At 42.6% G+C, this 18,726-nt stretch overlaps 1 protein-coding gene across 1 annotated transcript in view; it reads right to left on the bottom strand.

Moving 5' to 3' along the window:
- The window catches only part of LOC307117740 (protein NLRC3-like), a 38,106-nt gene extending 36,993 nt beyond the window's left edge, over positions 1-1,113 (bottom strand). The window contains exon 1 of the mRNA XM_079802778.1: positions 1,033-1,113. The gene's annotated coding sequence lies outside the window, so the exon portion shown is untranslated. The remainder of the gene's footprint in view (positions 1-1,032) is intronic.
- Between the last annotated feature and the right edge of the window lie 17,613 nt (positions 1,114-18,726).

The raw sequence follows: 18,726 nt of genomic DNA, 5'->3' as shown, positions 1-18,726 counted from the left end.
AATTATTTTCATATTGCTTTGCAATTGTGTTTTATGTTTTTACGCTGATCAGTTGTGTACCATGGATTCTTGTTTACGTATTTACTTTTCCTGTCTGGCCGAAATAAATGTTAATCTTGATTTATTCTGTATCTTTCTGAAATCATTATTTTATTCATGTCCATGCGGAGTTTTGTAGGAGTTACCGCAGATCTCTCTGCCAGGGCAGGCCATACTGGGAACTCCATAGCGGGAGCATTGAGCCATGCATGAGGGAAAACCTGATTTCTGACCTGCCACTGTTATTATAAGTTGCAGTTTTCATGACTATCACTAAAATTACATGTTTTATTATGAGTGCACATGTGTGACTCACTTAGAGGTAAGATAGTTCACCCTGCAATCCTCTGTAATATCAGAACTGACTAATCTGTGACCGTTAGAGCAAGTGAAAATCCGGACACTTAGCCTATTTGAGATTCCGTGTCCCATGGAGGATATTAATATTTGAAAATAAGTGATACTACGAAAAATCATTGATCTAAATTAAATCGCAACTAATCTTCAAATCAGCTGATAAACTCTAAATGTAACACACTTTATGGAGTCAGATAGAATTGGAGTCAGATAAAATTATTAATGGAGTCAGATTTAAAATAAGATATCAATAAATTAAAAGAACTTCACCGAAAGGCTGAAAAGGCTTACACGCAGAATTCCTTTTGACCACGTCATTAGTTTTCGGTTTTTGGGCTAATGGATGGAGTTTTACACAATCAAATGTCTTAATTGCCACTACACCATATAAACAAATGCAACATATAGGTATATAAGGATATAAACAGTAGGTAAAGTTAAACGTTAATCATCTGTATCTTAGTTCCGTTCAAAATCTAGACTTGTGTAAATTTGGCAGAACATCAAAATATTTTAACTAACATTAATGAAATGTTTTATCTTTTTTTCTCGAGAGCAGCATATAAGATCGAGTTTAAATTAATGTCTACAGGTGGCTTGCAGGTGATCTGATGACAATATTTAATTTGAACTTACCTTGAGATATGAACACATTTGATCAGCTTTCCTCTCTCTGACAAACAGGCTGAATAAAAAAAAACTTCCTTTTTAGTGTGTACTGGTGAATCAGTTAATTGCTCCACCCCAAATTTTTTGTTATTAAAAAAAACACCCCGCACAAAAATCGTCTTGCAGTCGAGGGAGGAGTTGAAAACAGGTCAGTCAAGTCAGTGTCACGGATTCAACCCACACGCCATCACTGCCACATCCTTCAGCTGTCACACATTCTGGATAATGCAACTAAAGCTTGTGCTAGTGAACCTCATACAAACCAACAAATTATGATTCTGTATGTTTTTCACACTACGCTTAACCCTGGTTTAATATTTCCAGATATAAAGTTGGATTTATCTGATAATAACAAATTTTGATGTTATTTCTATATTTTATTATGGTGTATTACACTAATGTTAATGTAATTCTAAAAATTTAATTTATAGTTATGAAAATGAAGCATTAACATTAGAAGAAAAAAAAACATCTGCAATGTTTTAATTGCAAGGTTAGTTTACAATAGCCTAAAAATAACCATTAGGTATTAATGATCTGTATAAGAACATTCTAAACTTTTAAACTTTTACAGAATGTATTATTGACTTTTGCTATCATTCTTATTAATATTTCTTAATATTATTTTCTTAATAATAATTTTTTAAAGTGTCAGTAATGTAAATACTAACTATTCTATTTAAAATAGTTTTTTGTTACATTTAATTGAATAATTGAATAACCAATGAAAAAGCAAAAAAAAAAGATTCATCTTGCAGGAAAATGTATTTTATGAATATATCTCAATCAGCTCCTTAGTTCAGCAGCCAGGGTACTGATCAGGGAGTCCTTCCAAGACACTGAAACGTTTGCTCCCTAAAAAGTCCCACAATGCACAGTGAAAACCTGGGAGCATTGATGCTCACTCTGTTCCTTTAACAGAAGTTCTGAAGCGTGAAGCATAAATCTATTTACTATCTTTGTAGGGACTCTCCATAGACGTAATGGTTTTTATACTGTACAAATTGTATATTCTCTCCCCTTACACTTGAAAGGATTGAAAATAATCAAAGATATTTGATATTTGATATTTGAAATCCAACAAAGAAATTTGCTTTACTGTTGTCAACACATTTGCTTAACAGAAGGACAAAAGGCAGGCCTGTAGGCCGCAGGGGGTGCCACACCTTTTACAGTGGGGGAAGTTTGGTCAGTTTGAATGTTATGTGTGAGTTTGATCTGATTGGTCAGTTTAAAAGAATACATTTGGTTTCGGTCACATGGTCAAGGGATAGATAAAAGAAGATGGGAAACTAGGCTCGCTCTCTCTTTTCCTCTGGCTCTTGAAGTCATCTGGGCTTCTTGTCTTTGCTCTCTTCTTCTCTCTCCTCCACTCTCTCCCCCCCCCCCCTCTCTCTCTCTCTCTCTCTCTCTCTCTCTATCTCTCAGGTAACATTGTATTCATGCTGTGTACGATTAATGGTATAAGTTTATCATCTCATTCATCCATTTTGAAACTATTTTAAGTGTAACCATAACCAGATTTTGTCATTAAATCCTTTCTATTACAAATACTGTGCTAACTAGTTTTTGATTTAGTATTGACTTTGAAGTGCTCCCTATTGCAATACAATATAGTCACATTATAGCAACGCTCTCCCACATATTTTGCTATTGTAACTGCGCTTATCTCCGTCGTTGGTATGAGTTGCAGTGGGTGGAAATAGACAAGAAATGTACAGTTTTCTTCCATCTTTCTGATAACGTTTTTTAGTCTAATGGCAACCCTGTAGATTGAACCATCTACAGGAGTCCACTCTTACAGATGGTGCCGAAACCCGGGATCCCTTGCAGTGAATTGTCTGAAATTTACTTTGATCTGTGTAAGAATGAGGACATTTTTTCACAGTTGATCTTGTGAATGGATTAAAGCTGACCTTCTTTGGGTAAGTCTGTTTTCATTGTTTAATGGTTGAAGGAATTGCATGAAACAGAATTTAGAAGGTTTTAAATAGCTTCAATAGTCCCATTACTGTACAATCAGTGAATACTCAGATAATCTCCTCGGGATGGAAGGGAAAATTTCTAGTGACATATTGTTTGCTTTATGGAGTGAAAAAGTTGAGCCTACCTTGTCCAAACTCAAGAAAGAGTATATTGGAATTAAAAGTTCAGATGATGAAATGTTCAGATATTGGGAATTAAATGGCAGACATCAAAAGAAATCAAAACATGGTGAAATAATTGAGGCGTTAAACTTCATAAGTTGTAAAAGGCTACGTGATGTGACAACACATCTATTTTCAAGTATAGATGCGAAATGTAAAGAAGTGGATTCTAAAAATGAAGAAGCAGAAAAGTCTGAGGCAAAGATTCAAGATCTTCAAACGCAGCTAGATAACTTACTAGCTGAGCAGTTAGCCCTGACTGAAAAGTGTAAAAAGCACAAAGAAACCATTGCAGATCTCAAGGCTAAGCTAAATGCTAAAAAGCGCATGCCTCCCATAATGCTTAACAGCGATGGGATTAAAAAGCATGTTCACTTCATAGATGAGGTGACTTGCTCTAATGAATCTGAAACGTTTAGTTCAGAAAATGCCCAAGAAAGTGTGCCTATTTCAGTTCTTAAGCGGGTGCAGCAACGGAATAGCGCAGTGTCGTGTACCAGTACGCATGGTTTGCAAGCATTAGAAGGTCATTATCCTCATACTCCAGGAGAACCTAGCGAGCAACCCCATGACAAAAAGAACAGGTTTTGCAGATCTTGTCAGAAAATGGGGCATGGCGATTTGAAATGCTGGTCGCTGGGTCGAGGTCGGCCTCCTCCGTATTTTCTGAAAAATAGGAAATTACTTTCTAAGGGAAAAGATCAGCGCTCATTTGCAGGTAAGACTCTCAGTGAGCTAACTGCAGTGTTCATGCAAGGCCTTCAGCTATTAACTTCACTTGCGAGCGGGTTAGCAGCCTCTTAGCAAGGAGTTTCAGATTGCAATGATCCTGTTTGTATTTTTCGAATTTGTAATTGTATAACACATTGTGCGCATTGATTACACAGTATGGTTGTTTGTGTTACAAGATACACATAGACTAGTCAAGTTTATTCTTTAAAACACATGATTGCTTTACTGTAAGTGATGAAACACTTAGGATAAAGGCTGTAGATGCTGTGCATTCTAAGCCATGTATCTTGTGTAAATTGGAATAACTTTAATACTGGAATTGTACAGCAATTTCAAGTTGCATGTGTGTCTATGTTGAATTTGTTAGTCTCCGAATTGGAAACTCTGCTATTCCCGATATAGCTGCAGTTAAACCAAGTACAGGAGCATAGAATTGCCATGTGGCTACAGTGTGAATTACAATTGCATTAACCATGAGAATGTTTTCATCACAGCGCAGGATTCAAGAACTCCAAACTTTGCATTTTATCATGCTCCTTAACAAAAACATTGGTGTGAGAGGAATTTTGAGCCAGGTCACATCTCATACTCAAATTCACATACTGGCTGCCTGTTTTACAACAGGGCTAAATTTGCATCACAATTGTTAACCCTCCTCACCAGTGTTTGGACATGATTTACACATAGCCACAGCTAAATTCAGTCACATAAATTTGATTTTCACACAAAGTCAAATCTTCATCTGCCTCACAAAATGTCTTTACATTTAGACTGTATTACTACTGTGAATTTCTTCAAGTTATTGTTTGTTTTGTTTCTTTCTTTTGATTTACTAAATGAGGTATTATTTGTCTCACCAATTTAAATATCAAAAGGGTATTTCTCATCCTTACCTAGTGAAAAATATTTAATCAGTGTATTGTAAAAATGCATTTGATTTTGAATTTTGTTGATTTTGATTTTGAGTTCTGAGTCTTTGTATTTTGTCCATTTTACAATGTAACAATGGTTTTGGACATGAATTCAATTGAATTTCTGTATTTGGTTACACAATATTTTGCTGATACTCTTAATGAAAGAGGGGTGTAAACCCAACAATGTGATTGTTGTTTTGTTATGATGCAGATTATTTAAAGGTTTCTAGAAATAATGTAAGAGCTTGTGAGATCTTCTTTTTATTCTAAACCTTGACCACTTTATTAAGTACATCGATTTAAAGGCTTATTGCCAGAGAATATTTTAATCTGACCATATCAAACTTCTGACCAATGACAAATGCCAATGACCAAATGACAAATGACAAAAGTGTATTCTATTTTGCTGTTTGTTGGGCTATTTGTTACAGATTCCTGCTGCTCGAATTCACCTCCTGTGTTCTGCCTCAGAAAGAGAGACAAGCGTTTGTTCTCATCTTCAGTGACTGTTCTTGAGGTGTGAGGTATTCAATGGACGTTTTGCATATCATTGATCAAAGAGATTGCACCACACCATTTGATGAAGTTCTCAAGCAGGGCTGTAAGGACTGACAGACTGCTTTTCCAACATGCCTGGACGACAAGTCTGAAGATGACATCTACACAACGGAAAGCATGTCTTTGTTGACTGTGTCACCTCTGGACATTTTATGAATGTGGCCAAATGTGCCAAGGGGGGACTGAAAGGATTGAAAATAATCAAAGATATTTGATATTTGATATTTGAAATCCAACAAAGAAATTTGCTTTACTGTTGTCAACACATTTGCTTAACAGAAGGACAAAAGGCAGGCCTGTAGGCCGCAGGGGGTGCCACACCTTTTACAGTGGGGGAAGTTTGGTCAGTTTGAATGTTATGTGTGAGTTTGATCTGATTGGTCAGTTTAAAAGAATACATTTGGTTTCGGTCACATGGTCAAGGGATAGATAAAAGAAGATGGGAAACTAGGCTCGCTCTCTCTTTTCCTCTGGCTCTTGAAGTCATCTGGGCTTCTTGTCTTTGCTCTCTTCTTCTCTCTCCTCCACTCTCTCCCCCCCCCCCCCTCTCTCTCTCTCTCTCTCTCTCTCTCTCTATCTCTCAGGTAACATTGTATTCATGCTGTGTACGATTAATGGTATAAGTTTATCATCTCATTCATCCATTTTGAAACTATTTTAAGTGTAACCATAACCAGATTTTGTCATTAAATCCTTTCTATTACAAATACTGTGCTAACTAGTTTTTGATTTAGTATTGACTTTGAAGTGCTCCCTATTGCAATACAATATAGTCACATTATAGCAACGCTCTCCCACATATTTTGCTATTGTAACTGCGCTTATCTCCGTCGTTGGTATGAGTTGCAGTGGGTGGAAATAGACAAGAAATGTACAGTTTTCTTCCATCTTTCTGATAACGTTTTTTAGTCTAATGGCAACCCTGTAGATTGAACCATCTACAGGAGTCCACTCTTACACACTAACCCTACCCCTAAACCTACCATCACACACACACACACACACACACACACACTAACCCTACCCCTAAACCTACCATCACACACACACACACACACACACACACACACACACACACACACACACACACACACACACACACACACACACACACTAATCCTACACCTAAACCTACCCATCACACAAAACTTTCTGCATTTTTACATGATCAAAAAAACTCATTCTGTATGATTTCTAAGTTTGTTTCTCATGAGTACCTCAATTTAGTTGAGTCCCCACTGGCATAGAAAAATATGAACACACACACAAAATAAATACTGAGGTTTTATTACATTTTGAGAAAATAATTACATTATGAACATTTTATTACAATAACAATGTAATACATACTCATATGTGCAGTTATTACATTATGAGTTGCTACAGGGGACCTGTTGGTGACAGTGCTACTAAGCTGCCCAGGTTACACTTATGTATACTTATGTTTAAACAATTAATTTCTTACTGCCACAGGTGTGGATTTCAAATTAACAAAATATTTTTAGTACCAAAACTGTTGACATTTTCCCAGAGTATAAACGTTAAGTGCATTAAATATTTTAATTACAAAAATAACAGGTACAACTTAACTTTAAGATTCAACACATTTTACTATAGTAGAAACTGTAAGAGTCTCTGGGAAGTACACAGTCAAAATCATAAAATGTCTAATATATGTTGAAACTTGGTTAGCATAAACATACAAACAACAAAATGAAAATACAGCAGCCCCTCATGGATGACTGCAGCATATAAAGAGCATCCGGAAAGTATTCACAGCGCTTCACTTTTTCCACATTTTGTTACAGCCTTATTCCAAAATGTATTAAATTCCTTATTTTTTTCCTCAATTCTACAAACAATACCCCATAATGATATGGGATGATTTTAGACTTAAAATGATTAATAAATGCAGACACAATTATCCATGAACTTGATAAATGTTGCAGACATGTTTTACTATCTAAAAACGTCTCGGGTTATGACTATAACCCTTGTTCCCCGAGAAGGGGAACGAGACACTGCGTCATCGTGACGACACTTTGGGGAACGCCCCTCGCGTAAAGCGTCTGAAGAAACTGTAAAATCAGCCCAATCCGATTGGTGTTGCGTGATGACGTCGTATGTGACGGCATACCCGGAAGATACAAAGAGACGTCTGAACGAAACAGAGATAGCGTTCTTTGCGATGAAGCGAGCGCTCTGATGATTGGGTGGACACGAGACGCAGTGTCTCGTTCCCCTTCTCGGGGAACAAGGGTTATAGTCATAACCCGAGACGTTCCCCTTCGAGGGAACTCGAACTGCGTCATCGTGACGACACTTTGGGGAACGAGTACCAACTATCCCGCACCAATCATACCCACCCCAGTGTGAAGCTGGAACCAGGCACAACTAGAGGGCGAGCACTCTCGCGCCAGGCGTCTCAGGGAGATGCAGACTATAAAAACGAATGAAGGTGTGAGGAGTGGCCCACCCAGCTGCCTCGCAGATGTCTAGCATAGAGGCCCCAGAAAGGAGGGCTACTGAGGAGGCCATGCTCCTGGTAGAATGGGCCTTCACGGCTAAGGGTGAAGGCAGGTTGCGCACCCGATAAGCCATGGCTATAGCCTGGACAATCCAGTTACTAATCGTCTGCTTTGACGCAGGCAGCCCTTTCTTGGGTGAACCAAAACACACCAACAGCTGGTCTGACTTTCTCCACTGAGCAGACTTCTCCAGATAAATCCTCAATGCCCGCACGGGGCAGAGGAGGTGAAGTCTGCTCTCTTCCGCCGTCACGTGAGGTGGAGGATGGAATGCCTGGAGAACCACTGACCTTGCCCTGTTTAGATGGCACCTTGGGCACGTAGCCCTGGCTGGGATGCAAGATGGCTTTAACCATGCCAGGGGCAAACTCCAGGCAAGTCGGCGTGATAGCCAAGGCCTGGAGGTCCCCCACTCTCCTCAGAGAAGTGATAGCAAGGAAAAAAGCCACCTTGAAGGTCAGTATTCTCGCCTCAGCCGACTCCGGCGGCTCAAAGGGGGCCTCAGCCAAACCCTCGAGCACCACCGCCAGGTCCCAGGTTGGGACCCTGGAATGAGCCGCAGGCCTCATCCTCCGAACCCCACGGAGGAATCGTACAACCAGATAGTGCCTTCCCAACGGCCCATCACTTAGAGGTGCGTGGAAAGCCCAAATGGCAGCCACATACGCCTTAAGTGTGGACGGGGAAAGACCGGCGGAGAAGCAGTCTTGACGGAACTCCAGCACTGAAGCCACCGGGCAGATAACTGGGTTCACCTCCCGCTCTCTACGCCAAGTGGAAAATATTCCACTTCAGGCTGTACAACCTCCTGCTGGAAGGAGCTCTGGAGCTGAGTAGGGTCTCTACGACACCCGCCGACAGGCCCTCTACTAGGTACTGGGCCCCCTCAAGGGCCAGACCCAGAGACCCCACACCTCTGGCCGGGGGTAGGCTTAAATCGTGCCCTCGGCCTGAGATAGCAGGTCCCTCCTCAGAGAGACCTGCCATGGGGGACCGTCCCGCAGGTAGATGATGTCGGAGAACCATACTAAAGTGGGCCACCGGGGTGCTACTAAGAGAAGGCTGATGCCCTCCCGGCGGACACGCTCCAGTACTCCCGGGAGCAGAGTGATCGGGGGAAAAGCGTACAGACGAAGCCTCGGCCACATCTGTGCCATGGTGCCAGTGAGGGAGAACCACAGCGGGCAGTGGGACGTCTCTTGAGACGCGAATAGATCCACTTCCACCGGGCCCAACCGCTCGCACATACATAGCCTCCACCACCTCGGGGTGGAGTCGCCATTCCCCGGGCCTCAGCCCCTGCCTCGACAGGATGTCTGCTCCCTAGTTTTGGTCCCCGGGGATGTACATCGCCCTGAGGGATGACAACCTCCCCTGGGACCACAGAAGAACCTGATGCGCCAGTCTGCAAAGAGGGCGCGACCTCAGGCCCCCCTGGTGGTTTAGATACGATACTGCCGACATATTGTCGGATCGTATCAGGACATGGTGGCCGCGGAGGTCCGGGAGAAAGCTACTCAGAGCTTTGTAGACCACCAGCATTTCCAGGCAGTTGATGTGCCAGGAAAATGCCGGGTCTCCCACAGACCTCTGAAAAAGCGGCCTTCCATGACCGTGTCCCAACCAGTGAGGGATGCGTCTGTTGAAACGGTTTCCCGACAACATGATGCTCCCAGCACCGGCCCCCGGGACAGGAACCAAGGTCTCTTCCATATGACGAGGGAACGAAGGCATCTGCGCGTTACCCTGATCATACAGAATGAATTTCCCCTCAAGGAAAGCCCCCTGGTTCACTTCCGCATCAGGACATGGTGGCCGCGGAGGTCCGGGAGGAAGCTCCTCAGAGCTTCGTAGACCGCCAGCATTTCCTGGCAGTAGATGTGCCAGGAAGAATGCCGGGTCTCCCACAGACCTCTGAAAAAGCGGCCTTCCATGACCGTGTCCCAACCAGTGAGGGATGCGTCTGTTGAAACGGTTTCCCGGCAACATGATGCTCCCAGCACTGGCCCCCGGGACAGGAACCAAGGTCTCTTCCATATGACGAGGGAACGAAGGCATCTGCGCGTTACCCTGATCATACAGAATGGTCTTCCCCTCAAGGAAAACCTCCCTGGTTCCCAGCCACCACTGTAGGGGTCTCGTGCAGCAGGCCAAGAGAAATTCTGTTGGACGCAGCTGCCGCAAGTCCCAGCAGTCCTAAACTGCTGTACAGTGATGCCCGAATGGAGGAACCTGATAATGATACGCTTCGCCCCCGAAAGCGAACCTCAGGAATCCCCCGTGACACAGAAGGATGGAACATGGAAGTATGTGTCCTCTTTAGATCCACCGTGACAGACCAGTCCTCAGACTGGATCTGAACCACGACACTCAAGCATCTTGAATCTGAATCTCCTCGGAGAACGATCCAAGTACCTCCGATCTAAAGTTGGACGCATACTTCAACTGGCCATCCTTCTTAGGAACTATGAAGTACCGGCTGTAGGACCCGGACTCCCTGACTGGCGGAGGAATACGTTCAAAGCCTCCTTAACCGACAGGGAGTGTACTTCCTGTTCCATTACCCGCACCTGCTCTGGGCCGACCACAATTCAGACCACCCCGTTAGACTTCGGGGGAGGGAACTGAACTGCGGCCTGTAACCCGTTCTACAGTACGCAGGGCCCATGCAGATATATTCGGAGGCATAACCATGCGCCGAGATAATCTGCTAAGGGAACCAGCCTCTCGAGGCCGGCCTCGGGTGTCAACCGAGCCTCCTCCCCGACCCCCTGAAGCGGCTAACCGGCAGGGCGAAATCGAGGAAGATTTTCGGTGTGCGTACGCGTTTGCTGGACCGCCGCAGGTCTTGCTAGAGGCGGCTGGTGCAGCGCGCGTGCGCTGAGAAACGATGTGGCCCGAAACGTACTAGACGGCGGGAGCACAACATCGATTCCCAAAAGCTCCTCAGGGGAGGCGACCTCGTTCGCTCCTACCCGGGAGAGGGGGCCGGCCAGCAGGGGCCTCATCTAAGGGAGCAGCTCGACAGGGCCGTAACCTCCAATCTTAGATGGATATCCAGACAAGTCAAACACGCTTGGGCGACAGACTGATTAAATATCTAACTTAACAAAGTCAGATAACATGACACTCAATTCCTCAGAATTAAATGTCATCATAATCACCCAACCGTGCAACCTGGTCCGAATGATAGGCTGAGTAAAAAATACATCTAACTCTTATAGTCAGATAATATTTTAATTTAATTCCTCGGAATTAAATGCAGCCATAGTAAGGTGAAAGCGAATACTGTTCGATTATATTATATACGGCTCGAAAATCACACGTTGCCTCAGCAACGCGGCTCAAGCAGTTATAATACAATTGGCCTTCCTCCCTCGAGAAGAAAGCCAAACAGTATCACATTTCACAAATACGGTGAACATGGTCTGAATAATAGGCTGAATATCTAACTCCTCAAAGTCAGATCATATTTCATTTAATTCCTCAGAATAAAACGCAGCCACAATTATCAGACAATACTGCTTAATTGTATTATATACGGCTCGTAAACCACACGTTGCCTCAGCAACGCGGTTCAAGCCGTTATAATACAACTGGCTTTCATCCCTCGAGAAAAAAGCCAAACGGGCGCGAGGCTGAAACACCCGAAGGCGCACGGCAGTACGCGTCGAGATATTTCTGAATGAAAACAGCCCGCCCCCTCAGGAGCTGACTGCATGCCTCGCACCCACAGTATCCCTTCTCACCGTGTCACGTTGTATCACTCTAATAACAGACCCAAACCTGCGTGCCGCCTCGGAAACTCGAGGTTGAATCTGCATTAGGAAAGGCGAGCCTCGATACGGAGCCCATCTAATTCCTCAGAATCAGACAGCTCACGCATCGGGTCCTCCACCCCGGGGGAAGAAGCCGCAGCGCGGGCTTCCACGCGGGGAAGGAGAACAATGGAGCTGTCACCGGGAAGGAGAAGATGCATAAGCACTTCTCAAGTTCCCCTGACAGACCCATCTGCGAGTCCATGATAGATCAACCGTGCTGCCTCAACAGCACGGGACCGGCCATGGAATTCGCGAGCCCTGTATGCTTGTGAAACAACGTTGGTAGATAACAACACCAAATACTCTCAGACTGGTAACACAGAGCGCTAACGCTGAAGAGCAAAAAAGCTATCTCTGTTTCGTTCAGACGTCTCTTTGTATCTTCCGGGTATGCCGTCACATACGACGTCATCACGCAACACCAATCGGATTGGGCTGATTTTACAGTTTCTTCAGACGCTTTACGCGAGGGGCGTTCCCCAAAGTGTCGTCACGATGACGCAGTTCGAGTTCCCTCGAAGGGGAACAAATGCCTTTTAATTTGTGTGCAAAATACAGAATTACATGAATGTGCAGCGATTTGTACAAATAGAGACATAGTTGTGAATACTAGGGATGCCACAATTCTCAATATAATATTGAACCGTTCGGTACGACCTTCACGGTTCAATACGCGCCTGTGAATTGCGGTTTTTCGGTTTTGCATTTAATTAAGTATTTTTCTACAAATTCTATAATTTGCCTCCATCCCAATATAGGCCTACTGAACAACGCGACATACATTCACATCACACGTTAGTGGTAGAGTTATACTCACGGAACACTATAGCAATTCACAATCATGAAAGTTCATTATTTGTATGCGTTTTAAAGCCTTGTCATTATTTAACATTCGGTTTTCCGAGCGCGGCGCGCGCACTGAACGCTTGTCAAACACGTGATTACTGGACTAAGTAGTCGTCTTACTGCGCTAATACTGTCAAATACACACAAGGTTTACATAAACACAGTCGGTTATGTCTAAAGTGAAAGTAAAATCGTCTCGTTTCTGTATATTAGATGCACGCAGGTCTTGAAAGCAAATTGACAGCAATGCAGTAGTGAACACGCTGTCCTTAAAGGGACAGTTCACCTCTAAAATTATGTCATTATTTACTCACTCTAATATTGTTCCAAACCTGTATTAATTTCTCATTTTTTTGTGAACTATCCATTTAATGTTAATACAACAACAAAAGACAAAGAGAAAATCACTCACTGCTCTTGACTGAAAAACTCTATTACAGTACAGCTTTAATAAGAATCAGTGTATATTTTATAGTGAAGTCTATGTAGTGTTTTATTTTTACATTTATTCATTCAATTTCATACTTAAATGCTGCTGGACAGCTCTGAGCTGCCAGTGTAAATCTTTATATATATTTTTTTTTTATATTATACAATACACTAGGATTGTGTACAAGGGTTATTTTTTATGTAAAGTTTTAAGTTTAAGTAAGGTTTTTCAATTATTTTAAGTAAAATAAAGAAAGAGTATTGCAATTAAAAAATAGTATTTTTTCTCCTTAAAGGGTTAGTTCACCCAAAAATGAAAATTCTGTCATTAATTACTCACCCTCATGTCGTTCGACACCCGTAAGACCTCCGTTCATATTCGGAACACAAATGAAGATATTTTAGTTGAAACTTGATGGCTGAGAAAGGCTTCAGATAGGCCTCCATTGGCATTCAGTACATTTATACTCCCAAGACCCATAAAAGGCACTTAAAACGTTGTTACAAAGTCCATCTCAACACAGTGGCTCTACAAACATTTACGATGCGACGACAATAGTTTTTGTGCGCCAAAAAAAAATCTAAATAAGACCTTTATCCAACTTGTTATTGTCTTCCGTGTATGCCTCCACGACGCATGCGCGAGAATATGACGTAGCGCCAGCGTTCGGGAATCCATGAAATACACACTTAAGCCACATTTTGAGAACTACACCGAGACCTAAAGCACGATCAATGTAGAATCCAACAGCTTAGACACGCGCGTCTTCCTCTGCTTGTAAACAAATCGCTTCTGGGTCATGTGTCCGAACGCCGGATCTGCGTCATATTCTCACGCATGCGTCGTGGAGGCACACACGGAAGACAAGAACAAGTTGGATAAAGGTGTTTAGATTTTTTTTTGCACACAAAAACTATTGTCGTCGCATCGTAAAATTATTGTAGAGTCACTGTGGTGAGATGGACTTTGTAACGACATTTTAAGTGCCTTTTATGCGTCTTGGGAGTGTAAATGTACTGAATGCCAATGGAGGCCTATCTGAAGTCTTTCTCAGCCATCAGCTTTCAACAAAAATATCTTCATTTGTGTTCCGAATATGAACGGAGGTCTTAAGGGTGTCGAACGACATGAGGGTGAGTAATTAATGACAGAATTTTCATTTTTGGATGAAATAACCCTTTAACCTCTTGCTGTTCCTGTCACTTAAGAATAGAATAGCAAAAATCTGATGTGACAAGACATCAGAACCGAACCGAACCGAAAACCGTGGTTAAAAACCGAGGTATGTATTGAACAGTGGACTAACTGTATTGTTGCATCCCTAGTGAATACAAAACTTAGATTTTGTATTAATGTAAGTCAGAATATGTGCGTGCGACGAGTAAGATGTGCATTTGTGGATCCGGTGACGCGCATGCATTCATTGACTCATTGACTGTTTGTGAGTCGATCCGATTTGATTCATTTGGATTTTGAGACTTTCATTTTGCCGGTTTGGCCTTGCATTATCCACACACACAGCTGTCTAAGAAAACCTGCTGCCACTAGATGGCAGTATCCTGCCAAAACAGACAATGGCACCGTGAGCGCTATTTTGCCTATAAGACGCTTTATATGTCCTCGTTATAAAGACAAGGAAAACGCTTAACAGTAGGCTAACGTTAAAAAGGTATTAATAATGCATAGGCTACTTTGCAATATAGCGCATGTTCAATAAAGTGCCTACTTTTAATATCACTGTTTTGAACAACATCTAGGAAACCCGTTATAAAGTAAAACGTAATGGGCTCATCCGTTTGTATGTACATATAGGCTACTACATAGCTACTCTCCTATTCTTTATTAGTGAGGTATGTACAGAATTTGTAATATCCCTGTCTGTAATTCAGCCACGCTAAGCGTGCAGGAAAATTCTTTAAACGTGTAATTATAAACGCGTTCATATTCTAGGCTCATCTGCCTTTTTTTTCACATGCTTTATTAATAAGAGTTTGGTCTTGCACGGTCTTCTAAAAGGATTAGTTCACTTTTAAATAAACTTTTGCTGACAATTTACTCACCCCCATGTCTTTAAGACACGGCTCGTGTTATAACAATAATCTTGGGGGGTGGACTCATTTTAAGTAATGCAATAATCAAGTTTTACCCAGGTTTCTGTCAAACACAGCACATCTAGATTATTATCTGTAATCATATCATTAACAATAAGCGCTTTTGGGGAGAGGGATCGAATATTCAGCAGCCCAAGCTTTATCATTTTTTCATCTGTATTATATCTGTTGTTTATTTGTTGGACATCATTAAATTTTTTACCGCTGAATGGTTTTGATGGGTTTTTTTAATTAACTAATTCGGTGAACAGACACAGTCTCTATGTGATAATATCTAGGTGAGAGTCTCTATGTGTTGGGATTTATCTGACTTCTGTGACGTGAGACAGCTAGAAGTCAGTCGGTTTAGCCAGTCTGTCTGCTTCCTGACCTGGGCCCCAGTTAGTCAAGGTTTAGCTCTAAGACTATGTGCCAAATTACTAGAGAGAAGAGCGGCTACACCCCAGGAAGGATGGATGCCATCTTTTTTCAACAGGTCAGGTCTGTCCCAAAAGCTTTTCCAATTGTCTATGAACCCTATGTTATTTTGCAGACACCACTTAGACATCCAGCCATTTAGTGATGATAGTCTGCTAAGTATCTCATCACTCCGGTGAACAGGGAGGGGACCAGAGCAAACTACTTCACTAACTACTTCTCCTAGTCTGATCTCCAGCGATTCTCCTGCACCTACCTCCTGGGATCCTCCTCCGTGTTCTCCTATCCAGTGTCTCCCATTGTTCAGTCTCAAGCGTGTCCGTGTGTGTTAGTCTCCATCACCATCTCCTGGGCCTGTAAGGCAAACATCATCTTACATTTTTCAATCATAACAGTTAAAGTATCTTTTCAACCTGCTTACTTAGCATCCACGATTCTTCTGTTTCTGTTGTTGTCAATAAACTCCCTGCATAACAATCTCCTGTGAGTTCTGCATCTACTTCCGTAACAACCGTAAATGTGCAGGTTCCTTTGTATTAAATGTATTTTGTTAATTTACCAGAAATTGACTGTACTTAATTTAGAGATTGATTGACGTTTTGAATGGTTCTGTAAAAATAAATATGTAAATATGAAAACGTTTATTTTCGAATTTGTGCTTATTGCATTTTTATAAATAATTTCTTAGTTATTGAGCATGGAAAATCTATATTTAAAAGTAAATTACTGTAGATGGACAGAGCAGCTTTACAAAATAACTTCCAAATTTGCAAAGATTAACCTGTTAGTTGTTTTCTATGTAATTTGACATAATTTATCAAATTTTTAATGGTTTAATAAATGATTATCAACAGTAATATACTGTATTTTGACTGTTGATGTGCATGTTTATATACTCACCTAAATGATTATTAGGAACACCTGTTAAATTTCTCATTAATGCAATTATCTAATCAACCAATCACATGGCAGTTGCTTCAATGCATTTAGGGGTGTGGTCCTGGTCAAGACAATCTCCTGAACTCCAAACTGAATGTCAGAATGGGTAAGAAAGGTGATTTAAGCAATTTTGAGCGTGGCACGTCTGTTGGTGCCAGACGGGCCGGTCTGAGTATTTCACAATCTGCTCAGTTACTGGGATTTTCACGCACAACCATTTCTAGGGTTTACAAAGAATGGTGTGAAAAGGGAAAAACATCCAGTATGCGGCAGTCCTGTGGGCGAAAATGCCTTGTTGATGCTAGAGGTCAGAGAAGAATGGGCCGACGGATTCAAGCTAATAGACTAATAGCTAACATGTGTCACGACATGGCTTGGTGGTCAGCACCGGGGCCTTAAGGGACGAAGCGGCCTCGGGAGAAAGATAGCTCGCGAGAGCTTCCTCCACCCGAGGCAGCGTCCCATAACCCTGCTCAGCCACCCCCAGCACATTAGCAAAATCAAGCGCTGGGGGGTTGGAGAGCCTGGCTGAGTAGGGTTTAGCCCAGGACTTGCACAACTCATTGTGCAAGTCCGGGAAAAACGGTAGGCCCCGGTGTGGAGGTTGAGACCTGCGCCTGAACCGTTCATCCAGCTTACTGGGCGGCTGGATTTCAGGTTCTTCCTGTGGCCAGTCAATTCTCAACTTGGCCACAGCGGGTCAAAACCTTCACCAACTCCTCTTGAGCGGGTGAGTGAAGCGATGGCTCAGGCTCCACATCACCCGCCTCGATGCTCAGCACATCTGACTCCTCAGAGCCAGACAGCTAAAGCATCGGGTCCTCCGCCCCGCGGGAAGAAGCCGCTTCGCGGGCTTCCACACGAGGCAGGAGAACATCGGAATCCTCAGACGAGGACAGGGAAGGTGCCTCAGCAGTCCCGTGTCCCATTGAGAGATCCCTTTGCGAGCCCCACAATCTCAGACGCCGCACTGCCTCGGCAGCAGCGGGCCCAGATCCATGTGGCTTGCGGGCTTGGCCGGTCTCATTGAACATGGCCAGCCGTGAGCGCAACACTTTGAGCGGCAGCTTATCACACTCGCTACAGGCGGCTCCCTCGAGAGCCACCCTAGCGTGCTGCACGCCCAGGCATTGCACACATAATAGGTGTGTGTCCGAGTCCGCAAGGAATCGCGGACACGGGTGCACACACCCTTTAAGTGTTGCTCGCTAGCCATCTTTCTATTCCTAAGTTTTTTTGACTGATATGTTGGAAAAACAACACCAAATAGAATTCAACACAGAGCGCTCAGCTGAAGAGCAAAGCTGTTGTGTGTATACATCAGCGTCCCTTTGTATCTTCCGGGTATGCCATCATCTACTACGTCATGATGCAGCACCAATCAGATTGGCTTGATTTCATTCATACTTCAGACGCGCTACGCTGAGAGTGTCGTCACTTGACGTTTCCAGAGTGTTGTCACTTGACGACGCAGTGCGAGTTCCCTCGAAGAGGAACTTATGCGTTTGCCACTTGTGTACAGTAAGCCCATGTAAAAATAAAGTACAAAAATATACATGGAATACTAGGCCTACAAACAGTTAGACCAACCCTCCATTACAATACTACAGTATATTGGTACAGTGATGTACTGAAACATATATTTATTTACAGTATACTGTGGTACAGTATATAGTATGTCATGCAGTAATTGCTGTCAACATTTACATACTGTACTATAATGTCAAAAAAAGGTAATTAGCTGTTCTCTTCTCTAAATCTTTGGATTATGGTGGACACAGTGAATCTACTGATGTTTGGTTGTACCCTTTGTCCAGCCTCCCTCATGCTCATACCATGGACAAGAACATGGTCAATCACAGTAGCTCTGATTTCATTAGATATTACTGTTCTTTGTATTCGCTGACCACCTCGACCTCCTCTCACACAAACTCTTCCTTTCAGATTTCTATCCATTGTAGGGCCTCACAAACCAGTGCTCTCTGAACTGGCTTACTGTATATGTTCCCTCACATCATTAGCCAGAAGTGTGATCAATTTTGAGTTGTTGTGTTCAAGTGGTGACATCTGTGCTTTAATTGTGTTTGACTTTTGTCACCTGTGCTCACCATTATGCAGCACGGGTGCATCACAATGAAAATGTGTTGGCAAGTTGTGTCTAAACTTGGTGAAAAGTGCTTATGGTTTTGCCAAAAAAGTGATTGATTCAATCAGTGGG

This window comes from Gobio gobio (assembly GCF_949357685.1).
Source record: "Gobio gobio genome assembly, chromosome: 21".
Taxonomy (NCBI): domain Eukaryota; kingdom Metazoa; phylum Chordata; class Actinopteri; order Cypriniformes; family Gobionidae; genus Gobio; species Gobio gobio.
Note: the sequence above shows the minus strand (reverse complement) of the source record. Positions and strands in the feature narration are given on the sequence as shown.